Consider the following 19,111-nt stretch of genomic DNA (forward strand, 5'->3'; position numbering starts at 1 on the left):
ACAGCCACAACCCTTAGTACTAAAGCACTGTCCTTTATTCACTGCTCAGAACTGCTGCCTTAAAAATACAGGGTGTGATCCTGGCCCATCTCTTTCCCCACTGCTCTTACGACTGTCCCCAGGCCAATGCCACACAGTCTTTCCTGTTGACTGGAGTTTTATAGTCCACTATAGCAATGGGTAGCATGGTCCTCCTGCCTTTTTTCCAAATGTTATGGTTATTGAACCTTCTGCATTGTCATATAAATTTTTTAACCTAGTGCAGCTCCAGTATAAAGCCAGTTGGGATTGCACTGACTCTAATTTAGTGACTATAATTGATTCACTGTATGGAGTTTTTCAGTCCATGAACAATCTACATCCTGCCAGATTCTCTTTATTTTGTTGTACGTGGGCCTCTCACTGTTGTGGCCTCGCCCGTTGCGGAGCACAGGCTCTGGACACGCAGGCTCAGCGGCCACGGCTCACGGGCCCAGCCGCTCCACGGCACGTGGGATCCTCCCAGACCAGGGCACGAACCCACGTCCCCCGCATCGGCAGGCGGACCCTCAACCACTGCGCCACCAGGGAAGCCCCAGATTCTCATTTTTATGTCCCTCAATAAAATTTTAGAATTTCTTCTAAAGAGGTTTTGCACATCTTGTTTGGTAAATATATTCCTAGATTCTCAAGGTGTTTTAAATCGTACTCTTCAACAATTAGGGATCCTGTTGGAATCCATGTTTAAATAAAACAGGTATGCAATGTTAAATGTCACTACTGCCACGGTTCTTCTGACCCTGCCTGAGCAATCCACACTTTTTGTGCAAGGCAAGAATGAGATTACCGAACTCCACCTGTGAAAAACCTGCCCCAAACCTACATGCCAAACATTGAACTCATTTAGTAGAGAAGAACCTACTGCACTCCTACCCATGCTAAGTTCAGTGGGTTTCACTTACACATAACCTGAGAATTTTCCAATTCTACCTTTGCAAAGAATCTCAAGTAAAATAATTCAATAATCAACATATTAAGTGCTTACTCTGGACCACACATGATTCTAAGCACTTGGGGGTAGAGCAGTGAATGAAGCTTGTGACCCTATGGCAGTTACATTTTGATGGGTGAGGCAGTAATAAAGCTAAGTATGCCATTGTTTATAGGATCAGAAGTGAGGATGTAAATGTGAAGGTTTGCCTAAATCACAGGCATCAGGCTATAGGAGAGAAAAATGGGAGAGGATCACTGGGGGAGAACCAAAAGAGCCCAAAGAAACTCCTGGAAGGAGGGGTCTCATCAAGCTGGGAGAGGTTCTGCCCTCCCTCTGGGACTTGGGGCCCTTTACCAGAGGCCATGGAGTCTCTTGGAGCCCATGCTGTGTGAAAGGTATGGAAATGAGTTGGGGACCGGGGTGGGGGTGGGGGGGGGCAAGAAAAATCTCTAACCATACAGACATCTGTTCCAGTTATGCTCCCTGCTGTACACGCACTGGAAGACAATGGCCCAAGGAGCACTCCGCAGCCCCAATCCCCGCCACGTGTGATGCACGCAGTCCACACCAGTGCAAAGAGCTCTCAGCGTTGCCAGAAGTGTCCACCATCATGTCCCCACTGGAAGGCCCTCTGCCACATCCTCAGCCACCGATCTCTGCATTTCCTTCCATCCAATACCCTGTGCCAACCCAAGGGGTGTCTTCCACTTAAAACTTTCAAGAGAAAGTTAACAGCTTTCATTATGGGAAAGTAGCCCTCCAGACCATCATGGCCACACAAGACTGCATAGGGGCCTTAAAAGATTTCAAGACAAGGAATGACTGGGCTGGCATAACATGACATTTGTTTCAAAATCCTTTTTGGAGGTTTTTTTCTTTTTTTGTATTTATCATTTCATATAGAGATAATTCTGTTGTAAATTGCTTCTTAAAACAATGTCTAATAACACTGCTTTTGCAATTTAGAAATAAAAAATTACAATTTATAACAATGGGCATATGAAACAATAAGACACTTGGAGAGGAGTTTGGTGAACTAGAAAAATATATGAAGAAATGACAGAGGGATATAACATAGAAAAGAGAAGATTAATGTAGAGGACAAAATGAGAGTCAAACATCTAGTTGGAGTTCCAGAGGGAGAAGAGAGAATGAGGGAAGTCAGAATTTTCTGAACTCATGAATCCACCAATTCAGGAATTCCAGTGTTTAACAAGTAGATCAATTTATTTTTAAAAACCTATCCTCACACTGTTGAGGAATCAAGGAAACGCCAAACACAAAAGTGTTATTGAAAATAACCAAAGAAAAAGGACACCCGACTGTTCCCTATCAACAGAGACAGAAGACAATAAAATGAGAAAAAGAAGTGGTCAACCCACCTCTGTTAGCCCAGAGTTAGGACACTATACTTTTCCAGAAAACAAAGTTACTAAGAAAAAGTGATGCCAGAAGGAAGCTGTGGCCAAGAGTGCTGGTGGTCGACCAGTGTCCATCCTCCCTTCTTCCACAGTAACAGATGTGCTGATTGTTAACGGTATAGGCTGAGAAGCTGGTGCCTCACATTACACAGTGATAAGATGTTCAGTCAGGTTTGGAGGCCTGCATTACTTTGGAGGGTAGACTATAATTTGACCAAATCTGTGTCATTAGGGACATGGTCAGGAAGATTTAGAATGATGGATTATGTTGCCAATTTTTTGGCTGCTTTGAGCAAAGTCCGGTGAAGGAACAACTCCAGCTAAATCTAGGCAGCCTGTAAGCAGAAATGGAAGGACACAGTTCTGCTAATACAGGCACGTTCTGTCTCTGACCTGCAGTATACTCAGCCAAACGTTTCTGTACACCAAGTCAAGCAGTTATGAGCTATGCATCTGAAGGGGCAGACTCTGAAGAAGGTAACACTCTTGCTCCTTGGAAAGCTAGCACACAGAAAAATTAGGTAGGATTAAAGGTGCTTTCCATTAGAAACCTGTGATAAAGAAGAAAAAAATCTGGAAAAATCAGATTATGGTAACCAGCCTTTGGAACAGGAACTCTCATACTGGCTGGTGGGAGTATAAATTGGTGCAGTTTGGCATTATTTAGGAACACGAGCATCTGTAACATCCCTCTTGGGGGTATACACCAAAGACACCTATGCACATTTGCACTAGGATATGTGGACAGGAATGCTAATCAATAAACCTGGAAATAGCCCAGGGTCCGTCCAGAACACAGTTCCTAAATTGCGGTATGTTTATATCAAAGAGTGCCAGGCAACAGTCAAAATGAACGAAGCACAGCTACATGCAATTAAGTGCATAAATTCAAGTGTTTCAGTGTCTCTGTAATCTGAGAGAGGTTAGAATATAAGAATGTCTGTCATCCACACGCTCACTGTACGACGTGACCTTCCCACAATCCCATGGGTGGAACCTATGTCCTCTCCCTTTTAACCTGAGTGGAACTTCGTGACTCCCTCAACTAATAAGGTACAGTGAGTGATGCTACGTGATTTCCAAGGATAGAGCATAAAAGTGCCACTCCCTTCTGTCTACATCTCTTGGGACATTTGTTCAGGGAACTCAGCCGTCATCCAGTGAGGAAGCCCTAGCAGATTAGAAGTCCACTTGGAGAAGCAGCAGCAAGGCCCCTCACTCCCAGGCCCCAGACCAGCAGAACTGCCAGCTGACAGCCAGCATTAACTCGCCCGCCGTGGGAGTGATCTGTACTGAAAGTGGACTGTCCAGTATCAACTAGAACCATCTCAGTTGATGCGATGTAGAGCAGATGAAAGTCACTCCTGTCAAGCTCTGTCAACAACTGCATATTCATGAGCAAAATAAATGATTATTGTTGTTTTAAGCCACTTAGCTTTAAGAAAACTTGTTACTCAGTAACAGGTAGCTGATATAATGAGAAAATTCTAGAGACATTTTCACTAAAGTCAGAAACAAGACATAGATGCCCACTATTACCACTACTTTATATCATAGCAATGAATTTATCGGGGAATGCGATGAAGCAAGAGTAACTAATTATATACACGATCTATAGTCACCTGATTTCTTCATAGAATTTACCATAAGCATTTCTCCACAATATAGCTTTTGTATATATATTGTATGTGTGTGTGTGTATATATATATATATATATATATAGCTATTGTATATGTTAACTATAAAATATTAAGTGGCTACCAAATGCTTTGTATATGCTTTTTCCTATTTTTAATATTTTCCAAATTTCTACTTTCATAAACATAGCTATCATGAACATCCTGTGGTTAACTGGATCAAATAACAGGAATATTTTAAGGATTTAAAATAAAATCGTTAAGTATTCTGGAATTACATTTTTAGTAGCAACAAAAGGGACTGCAGGCTCAATTTTATTGTCACCCACAATAATAAATAATAATAATTATTATTATCCTGGTCATGCTGCATGGCTTGTGGGAGCTTATTACCCCTACAAGGGATCAAACCCGGGACCCCGGCAGTGAAAGCACAAAGTCCTAACCACTGGACCGCCAGGGAACTCCCCACAATAATTATTAATCTCTGTTAATCTGATTAATGAAAATTTTCATTTCAGTGTGGTTTCTTTGCATTTCAATTACGTAAAGAGCAGTTCTTGGCCTGCTTTGATTTGAACATCCAGAAAGAAGCTACAAGGCTTGATGTTCCAAAAGCATTTCTCCACATACTGGGAAGTTAGTCTAGATGGCATTAAGGTACCCTCTGCCAGCAATAATCTATGCATAAGATGACCAAATAAGAAAGCCACTGCCTTCCATTTTTGTTGCAAAAATAGAGGATAGAAAACAAACTGATATCTTGTAATTTTACTATTCAATGATATTTGCTAAAAACTATGTGCTCTGCTCAGACCTAGGGACAAGAACCGACAGAGAACTAGGACCATTCCCTACCCTCCAGGAATTTACTCTGTAATTTGGAGAGAAGACAAATAGAAAGGTGTCTATTGGGACTTCCCTTGTGGTCCAGTGGTTAAGACTCTGTGCTTCCAGAGCAGGGGGTGTGGGTTCAATCCCTGGTCGGGGAACTAGGATCCCACATGCCACACGGTCCAAAAAAAAAAAAAAAAAAGGCATCTATCATGTGAAGGTGACAAAGGGCAGAGATACCTATGCTACTTCTGTTTTTCTATCAAAACAGTAGGTTTATGAGTTAAAAAAGATACAGACTTGAGAAAAGCGTTCCATTTTGTTTTTCAAATAATTTAAGTATTTTACCTTAGCTATGCCCATAACAGAGACTACCATCTAAATGAAAATGGGAAAATAGAGGAATTTATGGCTTTACTACATCTAAATCTAGAACCCTAAGCAGAGACCTTGCCATGTCACTGTCGATCACTCTGTTAACCACAGGAGGGCAGACTTCACAGGAAAAGCTTCCTCGCCAGCACTTTACCAAACCCTGGTGAAGAGCTGTACCTTCTCCACCATCTGAGATCTGGTGCTCAGGGACCAGAACATGCTCCAGGGTGCTTAAAACATGGTTTCTCACCTATTAACCCTGCACAAGGTTTCCACCGGGAGATAGGTCAAAGGCCAGGGAAGAATGTGTCCCCTTTTGTGACATGAGATTCACAAAGAATTCCTTTGAGCCCCCTGCATCGTGCCTGTGATGGGCAGCCCGAGGGGCTCAATATTGCAGAGGGCTTTCTCCAGATCAGGTGGGTGCACGGGATGAGAAAGGCCATGGGGAACGAATGTCTTTCTTAGAGCACTTTTCTGAGGCTGGAAGGGATGTATTGTCATCACCAGCATAATTCCTGTTGTTTGAACAGGTCCTGAATGACCCTACACTTTAGTGTGGAAAAGCTTTTTGTTGTTCTTTCTCGTCTTTTGCCTTAGACTCTCTCATTTTATTTTAACTTTTGAAGATGCCAGCTAGTACATTATTTACCATAGCACGGACCCTAAACACTTGCTACTGTATAAACGCCATCTACTGTTATTCAGAAAACCAGAACCTTAAATGTAAGACTTAAAACTTTCAGCAAGAACACCCAATTTTATTCTGAGCAAGAAACCTGGTGTATTTATACACCTTCCAGATTAAAGTCTGCTTTTGTGAAACAACCCAGACAAATTAATTGAGTTCTTGTTCTTGCCTTTGAAAGAATCTCTTTAGGCGGTGGCTTGGCCACTTCACACCTGGGAGATTGTGGCTTATTACCACTCTTGGGTGCCCCCCTACCCACCCAAAGTCCATAGCTCAAGGGGCTTTGAAATATTTTTTAAGGTGGGACATCACTATGAGAGTGAACTGAATTTTTGATACATACTGAAAGAAGTTTGGAAACAATGATGTGAATAAAAGGGCAGTCAAACTGCATCCTCCTATTCGAGATGGAAAATGGAAACTGACTCTACAGGCAATGAGGCCAAGTTGTTATGTGACTTCTAAGCTGGCTTCAAAGGAGATTTCCAGTGATGGGTCCTAAACATATTTTGACCACCTAAAGGGCCCCGTTCCTGTGCAAGTTTAGTCTGGAGTTTAAGGGTTAGTCATGAAACTTTACCCATATTTCCTGAAACTTTACCCATATTTCCTGAAACTTTGTCAAAGGACTGCACCTGCTTTTGTAATGGCCAAACAGCTCCTATCAAATATAATCTCCCCTGGATAACCACTAAAAACTCTAGGGAAAATATTTTTTTTAACTATTGCCAGAAGCTCTTTGCTTGAGCTGACACATCCATCTTCTTCTGCTCTTGGACACAGGTGATCCTGACGTTCAGGCCTTCGGACTCAGACTGAGATTCATATCACTGCCCCCCACGCATGGCCCTATTCTCAGGCCTTTGGACCCAAACTGAATTACACCACTGTGTCTCCTGCTTCTCCAGCTTGTAGATGGCAGACTGTGGGACTTCATAGCCTCCGTGATCATTTACTATAATGAGCATCTCAAACTGGAGAATCACAGCTTTCAGCAGCACTTCACTACCTGGAAGTTCTGCATAGAAGCTATGTGGGGGAGCGAGTAGGAAAATTTGCTTTTTCCGACATGATTCCTGATTCCTGGGAGAGGTGTAAGAAAAAGAGAAACTAGTATTTTAGAAGATGGTGGAGCAGGAGGGCCTTCAGCTCACCTCTTCTTACGAGCACACCAAAATCACAATTAACTGCTGAAAAACCATTGATAAAAAAGATTGGAATCAGGACCAGATGGCTTCGCAGGCAAATTCTATCAAACACTTAGAGAAGAGCTAACACCTATCCTTCTGAAACTGTTCCAAAAATTGCAGAGGAAGGAACACTTCAAAAGTCATTTGGCAGGTCTTCCCTGGTGGCGCAGTGGTTGAGAGTCTGCCTGACGATGCAGGGGACACGGGTTCGGGCCCTGGTCTGGGAGGATCCCACGTGCTGCGGAGCAACTGGGCCCGTGAGCCACAATTACTGACCCTGCGCGTCTGGAGCCTGTGCTCCGCAACAAGAGGGACCGCGATAGTGAGAGGCCTGCGCACCGAGATGAAGAGTGGCCCCCGCTTGCCGCAACTGGAGAAAGCCCTCGCAGGGAAACGAAGACCCAACACAGCCATAAATAAATAAATAAATAATTTAAAAAAAAAAAAAAAAAGTCATTTGGCAGATCTAAACAGACATTTCTCCAAAGAAGACGTACAGATGGCCAAGAGGCACACAAAAAGATGCTCAACATCACTAATTATTAGAGAAATGCAAATCAAAACTACAACGAACCTCACACTGGTCAGAATGGCCATCATCAAAAAGTCTACCAATAATAAATGCTGGAGAGGCTGTGCATAAAAAGGAACCCTCCTACACTGTTGGTGGGAATGTAAATTGGTACAACCACTATGGAGAACAATATGGAGGTTCTTTAAAAAAGTAAAAATAGAGGTACCATATGATCCGGCAATCCTACTCCTGGGCATATATCTGGAGAAAACCATAATTCAAAAAGATACAGGCACCCCTGTGTTTACAGCAGCACTATTTACAATAGCCAGGACGTGGAAGCAATCTAAATGTCCATCAACAGATGAATGGATAAAGATGTGATGCCCATACATATGTACATATATACATAAACATATGTATATATAATGGAATATTAATCATAAAAAAGAATGAAATAATGCCATTTGCAGCAACATGGATGGACCTAGAGACTGTCATATTGATTGAAGTAAGTCAGACAAAGAAAGACAAATATCACATGATATCACTTATATGCAGAATCTAAAAAAAAAAATGATACAAATGAACTTATTTACAAAACAGAAACAGGCTCACAGACTTAGAGAACAAACTTATGGTTACCAGGGGGAAGGGTGGGGTGGGGACAGTTAGGGAGTTTGGAATTGACATGTACACACTACTGTGTTTAAAATGAATAACCAACAAGGACCTACTGTACAGCACAGGGAACTCTGCTCAATGTTCTGTAATGACCTGGATGGGAAAAGAACTTGAGAAAGAACAGGTACGTGTCTAAGTGAATCACTTTGCTGTGCACCTGAAGCTAACACAACACTGTTAATCAACTACACTCCAATGTAAAATAAATAGTCTTTAAAAAGACTGGAATCTACCAAACAAAAAAGATATTCCACATCCAAAGACATAAAGAAGAAACCACGAGACAGCAGGAGGAGCGCACTCAGTATATTATCAAATCCCATACCACTTGGGTGGGCATCCCACAAGCTGCAGAATAAGTACACTGCAGGAGCTTGAGATCTCTGAGCCCCATGCCGGTCTCCCCAGCCTAGGTGTCCAGCATCGGGAGGAAGAGACTCAAGAGCATTTGGCTTTGAAGACCAGCAGGGCTTGACTGCAGGAGCTCCACGCAACTGGGAGAAACAGAGACTCCACTTTTGGAGAGTACACACAAGGTCTTGTGCACAGTGGGTTCCAGAGCAAAAGCAGTGACTCCGTAGGAGTCTGGGCCAGACCTACCTGATGGTCTTGGAGGGTCTCCTGGGGAGGCAGGGGTGGCTGTAGCTCTCTCTGGGGGCCATAAAAGCTGGTGGCGGACATAGCGGGGACCTACAAGACCTCTGGCTGGAGGCAGACACTTTGGATCCTAGGTACTGAGACCTGGCCCCACCCAACAGTGTGTAAGCTCCAGCCTCAGGCCAAACAACCGACAGGGCAGGAACACAGCCCCACCCATCAGCAGACAGGCTGCCCACAGCCACCTCTAGACATGTCCCTTGACATGGCCTTGCTCACCAGAGGGCCAGGACCCTGTTCTACCCACCAGTGGACAAGCACCAGCACACTCCCACCGAGAAGCCTGCACAAACCTCTAGACCAGCCTCACCCACCCGGGGGCAGACGCCAGAAGCAAGGAAACTATGATCTTGCAGAACTGAGTCTGCAAACACCGGTCAGAAACTACCCTGGGACCAGCTGGTCCCCGGTCCTTGGGTGATGAGAGGGAAGTGTACTGCTGGAACATATAGGACATCTCCTACAGAGGGTCACTTCTCCAAAGTCAAGAAATGTAACTAAGTTACTACATAAATAAAAAGACAAATAGAAATTTAAACAAAATGAGATGGCAAAGGAGTATGTGCCAGACAAAGGAGAAAGATAAAACCCTAGAAGACAACTAAGTGAAGTGGAGATAGCCAATCTACTGGAAAAAGAGTTCAGAGTAATGATCGTAAAGATGATCCAAGAACTTGGGGAAAGAATGGAGGCACAGTGTGAGAAGTTACAGGAAGGTTTTAGCAAAGAGTTAGAAAATATAAAGAACAACCAGACTTGAAAAATACAACAAGTGAAATGAAAAACACTAGATGAAATCAATAGCTGAATAAATGAAGCAGAAGAACAAATCAGTGAGCTGGAAGACAGAGTGGTAGAAATCACTGCCACAGGACAGAATAAAGAAAAAAGAATGAAAAGAAATGAGGACAGTTTAAGAGACCTCTTGGACAACGGCAAATGCAACGACATTCTCATCATAGGGGTCCCAGAAGGAAAAGAGGGAGAGAAAGGGCCTGAGAAAATATTTGAAGAGATAATAGCTGAAAACTTCCCTAACATGGGAAAGGAAACAGTTACCCAAGTACAGGAAGCGCAGAGAGTCCCATACAGGATAAACCTAAGGAGGAACATGCCAAGACACATAGTAATCAACTGACAAAAATTAAAGACAAAGAGAAAATATTAAAAGCAACAAGAGAAAAGCAACAAATTATGTACAAGGGAATACCCATTAGAGATAGCTGATTTTTCAGCAGAAATCTGCAGGCCAGAAGGGAGTGGCATGATATATGTAAAGGGATGAAAGGGAAAAACCTACAACCAAGAATATTCTACCCAGCAAGGCTCTTGTTCAGATGTGATGGAGGAATCAAAAGCTTTACAGACAAGCAAAAGCTAAAAGATTTCAGCACCACTAAACCAGTTTTATGACAAATGCTAGAGGAATTTCTCTAAGCAAAAAAAAAAAAAAAAAAGACCACAACTAAAAACTATAAAATTATGAATAGGAAAGCTCACTGGTGAAGGCAAACATACAGTAAAGGTAGGAAATCTCCACACACAAATATGATATCAAAACCATTAATCGTGAGAGGAGGAGAGTACAAACACAGGATATCTGAAATGCATTTGACATTAAGAGATCAGCAACTTAAAACAATCATGTATAGACCGCTATATCAAAACCTCATGGTGCGGGCTTCCCTGGTGGCGCAGTGGTTGGGAGTCCGCCTGCCGATGCAGGGGACACAGGGTTCGTGCCCCAGTCTGGGAGGATCCCACATGCCGCGGAGTGGCTGGGCCTGTGAGCCATGGCCGCTGGGCCTGCGCGTCCATGGCCTGTGCTCCGCAACGGGAGGGGCCACAACAGTGAGAGGCCCGCGTATGGCAAAAAAATAAAAAAAATTAAAAACCTCATGGTAACTGCAAATGAAAAATCTGTAATACACACAAAAAAGAAAAAGGAATCCAAACAACACTGAAGATAGTCATCAAATCACAAGAGAACAAAAGTGGAAAGGAAGAAAAAAGACCTACAAAAACAAATTCAAAACAATTAACAAAATGGCAATATGAACACACATATCAAGAATTACCTTAAATGTAAACAGATTAAACACCCCAACCAGAAGACATAGACTGGCTGAATGGATACAGAAACAAGACCTGTATATATATTGTCTACAAAAGACCCACTTCAGATATAGAGACACATACAAACTGAAAGTGAGGGTATGGAGGAAGGTATTCCATGCAATGGAAATCAAAAGAAAGCTGGAGTAGCAATACTCATATCAGACAAAACAGACTTTAAAATAAAGGCTGTCACAAGAGACAAAGAAGGACACTACATAATGATCAAGGGATCAATCCAAGAAGAAGATATAACAATTGTAAATATATATGCACCCAACACAAGAGCACCTCAATATATAAGGCAAATGTTAGCAGACATAATAAAAGGGAGAACTGATGGTAACACAATAATAACAGGGGACTTTAACACCCCACTTATATCAATGGACAGACCATCCAGACAGAAAATCAATAAGGAAACACAGGCCTTAAACAGCACATTAGACCAGATGGACTTAGTTGATATTAAAGAGCATTCCATCCGAAAACAGCAGAATACACATTCCTTTCAAGTGCACAGGGAACATTCTCCAGGATAGGTCACATGCTGGGCACAGAGCAAGCCTCAGTAAATTTAAGAAAATTAAAATCATATCAAGTATCTTTCCCAACCACAATGCTATGAGGTTAGAAATCAACTACAGGGAAAAAACTGCAAAAAACCATAAACATGTGGAGGCTAAACAATATGCTACTAAGCAACCAACGGATCACTAAAGAAATCAAAGAGGAAATCAAAAAATACCTAGAAACAAATGAAAACGAAAGCATGATGATCCAAAACCTACAGATGCAGCAAAAGTAGTTCTAAGAGGGAAGTTTATGGTAATACAAGCTTACCTCAGGAAACAAGAAAAATCTCAAACGACCTATCCGTACACTAAAGAACCTACCCTTACACCTAAAGCAACTAGAGAAAGAAGAACTAACAAAACCCAAAGTTAGTAGAAGGACAGAAATCAAAGTTCAGAGCAGAAATAAATGCAACAGAGACTAAGAAAACAATAGCAAAGATAAATGAAACTAAAAGCTGGTTCTTTGAAAAGATAAACGAAATTGATAAACCTTTAGCCAGCCTCATCAAGAAAAAAAGGGAGCTCTTGCCTTCCAAGATGGCCCATGCTCTGTCTATGGAGTGTGTATCTCCCTGAATAAACCTTCTTTCACTTTACTATGTCTTGCTCTTGAATTCTTGCCTGCACAAAGCCAAGAACCCACACTTGGCGGCCATCCCAGGGACTCAGACATGACTTGGGATGTGATTATCCTCTCGCACCCCACTCTCTTTCCTGCAACATCTTTTCTGGCATCCAATGTGGGGCCTCAAGAGCCATAATCTCGATCCGCCTATTGGGCTATGGCTCCCCTCTGAAGGGTGGCTGGGACTTATCCTGAGCCGTGTAGATTCAAGTAGCCCGTTAAGTGGCAGCTGACGTCGCCTGCAGAATCGGGCAGAGACCAGTTCTCTGGCCGTGAAGAAGCGCACTGAGGCCAAGGCTTTTCCCCTTCAGTCTTTCTCATTCTCCTATTGCTCTGTCTCTTTGGACTTGAAAAGATCCACCCAGACAACCACCAAACATCCAAATTAAGACTGTGCGGCAAGCAATTGACAACTTGGTTGGGTCTAAAGAACTCCTGCCAGGGGGCTTATCTGGTGGTGCAGTGGTTGAGAATCTGCCTGCCAATGCAGGGGAAACGGGTTCAAGCCCTGGTCTGGGAGGATCCCACATGCCACGGAGCAACTAGGCCCATGAGCCACAACTACTGGGCCTGCACATCTGGAGCCTGTGCTCCGCAACAGGAGAGGCCACGATAGTGAGAGGCCTGTGCACCGCGATGAAGAGTGGCCCCCGCTTGCCGCAACTAGAGAAAGCCCTCGCAGAGAAAAGAAGACCCAGCACAGCCAAAAATAAAAAAAAAATTAAAGAACTCCTAAAAAAAAAAAAAAAAAAGAAGAAGAAGAAGAAAAAAAGGGACCCAAATCAATAAAATTAGAAATGAAAAAGGAGAACATACAACTGACACCACAGAAACACAAAGGACCATAAGGGACTACTACAAGCAACTATATGCCAATAAAATGGACAACCTAGAAGAAATGGACAAATTCTTAGAAAGGTATAATCTCCCAAGACTGAATGAGGAAGAAATAGAAAATATGATCAGACAAATCATAAACACTGAAATTGAATCTGTGATTTAAAAACTCCCCCAAAACAAAAGCCCAGGACAAGATGGCTTCACAGGCAAATTCTATCAAACATATGAGAAAAGTTAACACCTATCCTTCTGAAGCTATTCCAAAAATTGCAGAGAAAGGAACACTTCCAAACTCATTCAATGAGGCCACTATCACCCTGATACCAAAACCAGACAAAGATACCACAAAAAAAGAGAAAATTACAGGCCAATATCACTAATGAACATAGAAACAAAAATCCTCAACAAAATACTAGCAAACCAAATCCAACAATACATTAAAATTATCATACACCGTGATCAAGTGGGATTTATCCCAGGGAAGCAAGAATTTTTCAATATATGTAAATCAATCAGTGTAATACACTGCATTGAAAAATTGAAGAATAAAAACCATATGACTATCTCAATAAATGCAGAAAAAGCTTTTGATAAAATTCAACATCCATTTATGATCAAAACTCTCCAGAAAATGGGCACAGAGGGAATATACCTCAACATAATAAAAGCCATATATGACAAACCCACAGCTAACATCATACTCAATGGTGAAAAGCTGAAAGCATCTCTTCTCAGATCAGGAACAAGACAAGGATGTCCACTGTCACCACTTTTATTCAACACAGTTTTGGAAGTCCTAGCCACAGCAATCAGAGAAGAAAAAGAATTGAAAGGGATCCAAATTGGAAAAGAAGTAAAACTGTCACTGTTTGCAGATGACATGATATTATACATAGAAAATCCTAAAGACACTACCAGAAAACTACTCTAACTCATCAGTGAATTCAGTAAAGTTGTAGGATACAAAATTAATACACAGAACTCTGCTGTGTTTCCATACACTAACAACGAAAAATCAGAAAGGGAAATTAATGAAACAACCCGATTTACCATTGCATAAAAAATAAAATATCTAGGAAAATAATAATAAATAAAAAATTAAAAAATATCTAGGAATAAACCCACCTAAGTAGGCATAAGACCTGTACTCCAAAAACTATAAGAAGCTGATGAAAGAAACAGAAGATGACACAAAGAAACGGAAAGACACACTGTGTTCTTGGATTGGAAGAATAAACATTCCCAAAATGACCATACTACCACAGGAAACCTACAGGTTCAATGCGACCCCCATCAAATTATCAGTGGCATTTTCCACAGAAGTAGAACAAAAAATTTAAAAATATGTATGGAAACAACAGCCACAGCAATCTTGAGAAAGAAAAACGGAGCTGGAGGAATCAGGCTTCCTGACTTCAGACTATACTACAAAGCTACAGTCATCAAAACAGTATGGTACTGGCCCAAAAACAGAAATATAGCTCAATGGGACAGTATAGAAAATCCAGAGATAAACCCACACACATACGGTCAACTAATCTATGACAAAGGAGGCAAGAATATACAATGGCGAAAAGACACTCTCTTCAATAAGTGGTGCTGGGAAAACTGGACAGCTACATGTAAAAGAATGAAATTACAACATTCTCTAACAGCATACACAAAAGTAAACTCAAAATGGATTAAAGACCTAAATGTAAGACCAGATACTATAAAAATCTTAAAGAAAAACATAGGCAGAACACTCTCTGACACAAACTGCAGCAAGATCTTTTTTTTTTTTTTTTTTTTTGCGGTATGCGGGCCTCTCACTGTTCTGACCTCTCCTGTTGTGGAGCACAGGCTCCGGACGCACAGGCTCAGCGGCCATGGCTCACGGGCCCAGCCGCTCCGTGGCATGTGGGATCTTCCCGGACCGGGGCACAAACCCGTGTCCCCTGCATCGGCAGGCAGACTCCCAACCACTGCGCCACCAGGGAAGCCCACAAGATCTTTTTTGATCCACCTCCTAGAGTAATGAAAATAAAAACAAAAATAAACAAGTGGGATCTAATTAAACTTTTTTTTTTTAATTTTTGGCTGCATTGGGTCTTCATTGCTGTGTGGGGGCTTTCTCTAGTTGCGGAGAGTGGGGGCTACTCTTCGTTGTGGTGTGAGGGCTTCTCATTGCAGTGGCTTCTCTTGTTGCAGAGCACGGACTCTAGAGCACAGGCTCAGTAGTTGTGACACATGGGCTTGGTGTGGCTCACCGGCTCTAGAATGCAGGCTCAGTAGTTGTGGCACACAGGCTTAGCTGCTTGGTGACATGTGGGATCTTTCTGGACCAGGGCTCGAACCCATGTCCCCTGCATTAGCAGGCGGATTCTTAACCACTGTGCCACCCAGGAAGCCTGGACCTAATTAAACTTAAATGCTTTTGCACAGCAAAGGAAACCATAAACAAAATGAAAAAACAATCCACAGAATGGGAGAAATATTTGCATGTGAAGCAACCGACAAGGGATAATCTCAAAACTATACAAACAGCTCATGCAGCTCAATATCAAAAAAAACCAAACAACCCAATCAAAAAAATGGAAGATCTAAATAGACATTTCTTCAAAGAAGACATACAGATGGCCAAGAGGCACATGAAAAGATGCTCAACATCACTAATTATTAGAGAAATGCAGATCAAAACTGCAATGAGTTATCACCTCACACTGGTCAGAACGGCCATCATCAAAAAGCTACAAACAGCAAATGCTGGAGAGGGTGTGGAGAAAAGGAAACCCTCCTACACTGTTGTTGGGAATGTAAATTGGTACAGTCACTCTGGAGAACAGTATATAGGTTCTTTAAAAAACTAAAAATAGAACTACCATAGGATCTAGCAATCCCACTCCTGGGCATATATCCAGAGAAAACCATAATTCGAAAAGATACACGTACCCCAATGTTCACTTCAGTACTATTTACAATAGCCATGACATGGAAGCAACCTAAATGTCCATCAATGGAGGAATGGATAAAGAAGATGTGGTATATATATACAATGGAATATTACTCAGTCATAATTATGCCATTTGCAGTGACATGGATGGACCTAGACATTATCATACTGAGTGAAGTAAGTCAGACAGAGAAAGACAAATATCATATGATATTGCTTATATGTGGAATATAAAAAAATGGCACAAATGAACCTATTTACAAAACAGAAATAGAGTCACAGATGTAAAAAGCAAACTTACCGTTACCAAGGGTAAAAGGGGGGGAGGGATAAATTAGGAGATTGGGATTGACATATACACACTATTATATACAAAATAGCTAACTAATAAGAACCAACTGTATAGCACAGGGAACTCTATTCAATACTCTGTAATGACCTATATGGGAAGAGAATCTTAAAAAGAGTGGAGATATACATATATGTATAACCGAATCACTTTGCTGTACACCTGAAACTAACACAACATTGTAAATAAACTATATTTCAAAAAATTTTTTTAAATGGATTAGAGACCTAAATGTATGACCATATACTATAAAACTCCTAATGGAAAACATAAGCAGGACACTCTTTGACATAAATCTCAGCAATATCTTTCTGGATCCATCTCCTAGAGTAATGGAAACAAGAACAAAAATAAACAAAATGGGACCTAATTAAACTTAAAAGCTTTTGTGCAGCAAAGGAAACCATAAACAAAATGAAAAGAAAACCTACAGAATGGGAGAAAATATTTGCAAATGACGCAGTCCAGAAGAGATTAATCTCCAAAACAAACAGCTCATATAGCTCAGTATCAAAAAAACAAACAACTCAACCAAAAAATGGGCAGAAGGGGCTTCCCTGGTGGCGCAGTGGTTGAGAGTCCGCCTGCCGATGCAGGGGACATGGGTTCGTGCCCCAGTCTGGGGAGAATCCACATGCCACTAAGCCTGCACGTCCGGAGCCTGTTCTCCGCAACGGGAGAGGCCACAACAGTGAGAGGCCTGGGTACTGCAAAAAAAAAAAAAAAAAAAAAAAAAAAAGAAAAATGGGCAGAAGATCTAAATAGACACTTCACCAAAGAAGACATACAGATGGCCAACAGGAACATGAAAGGTTGCTCAACATTGCTAATTATTAGAGAAATGCAAATCAAAACTATGAGTTATCACCTCACACTGGTCAGAATAGGCATCATCAAAAAGTCTACCAAAAATAAAAATGCTGGAGAGGGTGTGGAGAAAAAGGAACCCTCTTACACTGTTGGTGGGAGTGTAAATTGGTACAACCACTATGGAGAATAGTATGGAGGCTCTTTAAAAAACTACAAAAGAGGGCTTCCCTGGTGGTGGAGTGGTTGAGAGTCCACCTGCCGATGCAGGGGACACGGGTTCGTGCCCCGGTCCGGGAAGATCCCACATGCCGCAGAGCGTCTGGGCCCGTGAGCCATGGCCGCTGAGCCTGTGCGTCCGGAGCCTGTGCTCTGCAACGAGAGAGGCCACAACAGTGAGAGGCCCGCGTACCGCAAAAAAAAAAACAACAAGCAAACAAAAAAACTACAAAAGAGCTACCATATGATCCAACAATCCCACTCCTTGAGCATATATCCAGAGAAAACCATAATTCAAAAAGATACATGCACCCCAATGTTCATTGCAGCACTATTTACAGTAGTCAAGACATGGAAGCAACCTAAATGTCCATCAACAGATGAATGGATAAAGAAGATGTGGTACACACACACATGCACACAATACACAATGGAATATTACTCAGTCATAAGAAAGAATGAAATAATGCCATTTGCAGCAATATGGATGGACCCAGAGACTATCATACTAAGTAAATCAGACAAAGACAAATATCATCTGATATCGCTTACATGTGGAGTCTAAAAACATGATACACATGAACTTATTGACAAAACAGAAAGAGACACACAGACATAGAAAACAAATTTATGGTTAACCAAGGGGAAAGCAGGCTGGGGGAGAGTGATAAATTAGGAGGTTGAGATTAACATATACACACTACTATATATAAAATAGATAACCAGCAAGGGCCTACTGCATAGCACAGGGAACTATACCCAATATTTTATAATAACCTATAAGGGAAAAGAATCTGAAAAGGAAAAGGAATCTGTATGTATAACTGAATCACTGTGCTGTATACCTGAAACTAAAACAATGTTGTAAATCAACTATACTTCAATAAAAAAGTTTTTTAAAAAAACTATTGCTGGAAGATACCGAAGAAAAAACAAAAGCAGAAGTTCTGGAGGGGAATAGACCCCTATAGGAAGAAAGTCACTAGATGAGTTTCCTTTTTGTGTGTGTGTGTGTGTGTGTGGCTTTGGTCCTTTGGTCAACCTCTGTCCCTCCCAAGCAGGACAGCTAAAACCTGGGTAGAATCCAGTGGATCTTCTAATTTGAAGAACAAGAACTAGTTTGAGGCAGTTTAACTAAAATCACTTGTAACCCCACTAGTACACACTGGCAATCATCTCACACAGAGAAATAATTGTATTTCATACACCTGTCCTCACAGGTACAAGGATGGGAACGTGTACCTGAGATCGTTCAGGGACAAAGGACTGACCTCAGGCAGCACATGGAGGCTGTACAATGACTGTTCCCTTCCTTTCTCCTCTTCCTTCTCAAGGAACACAAACAATGGTCTCAAGAGTCCACATTTCACATTCCCAGTTCTCTTTTGGCCCCTTCTCTGAGCTCAGATAGTCTAATAAAACTTAAAAGAAGGGCATCTGTCTGTGATGACGGTCCCATAAATATTACTGAGCGGAGAACCTTCAAATACCAAAGAAATCTTAAATTCAAGGCGTTGCTAGAAAAAAACAGAGCAGGACAAACTCACTTTGGAGGGATACTTAATATTCAAAGGAAAGAGAAACTTGTAACCACTAAAGGAATTAGGCAGCAAATTCTTCTTTCATCCAGAAACAGGGCTGGGACTGAAAGGATTAAGGCAACTAGCTT

Source organism: Phocoena sinus, chromosome 11 (assembly GCF_008692025.1).
Source record: "Phocoena sinus isolate mPhoSin1 chromosome 11, mPhoSin1.pri, whole genome shotgun sequence".
Classification (NCBI taxonomy): Eukaryota; Metazoa; Chordata; class Mammalia; order Artiodactyla; family Phocoenidae; genus Phocoena; species Phocoena sinus.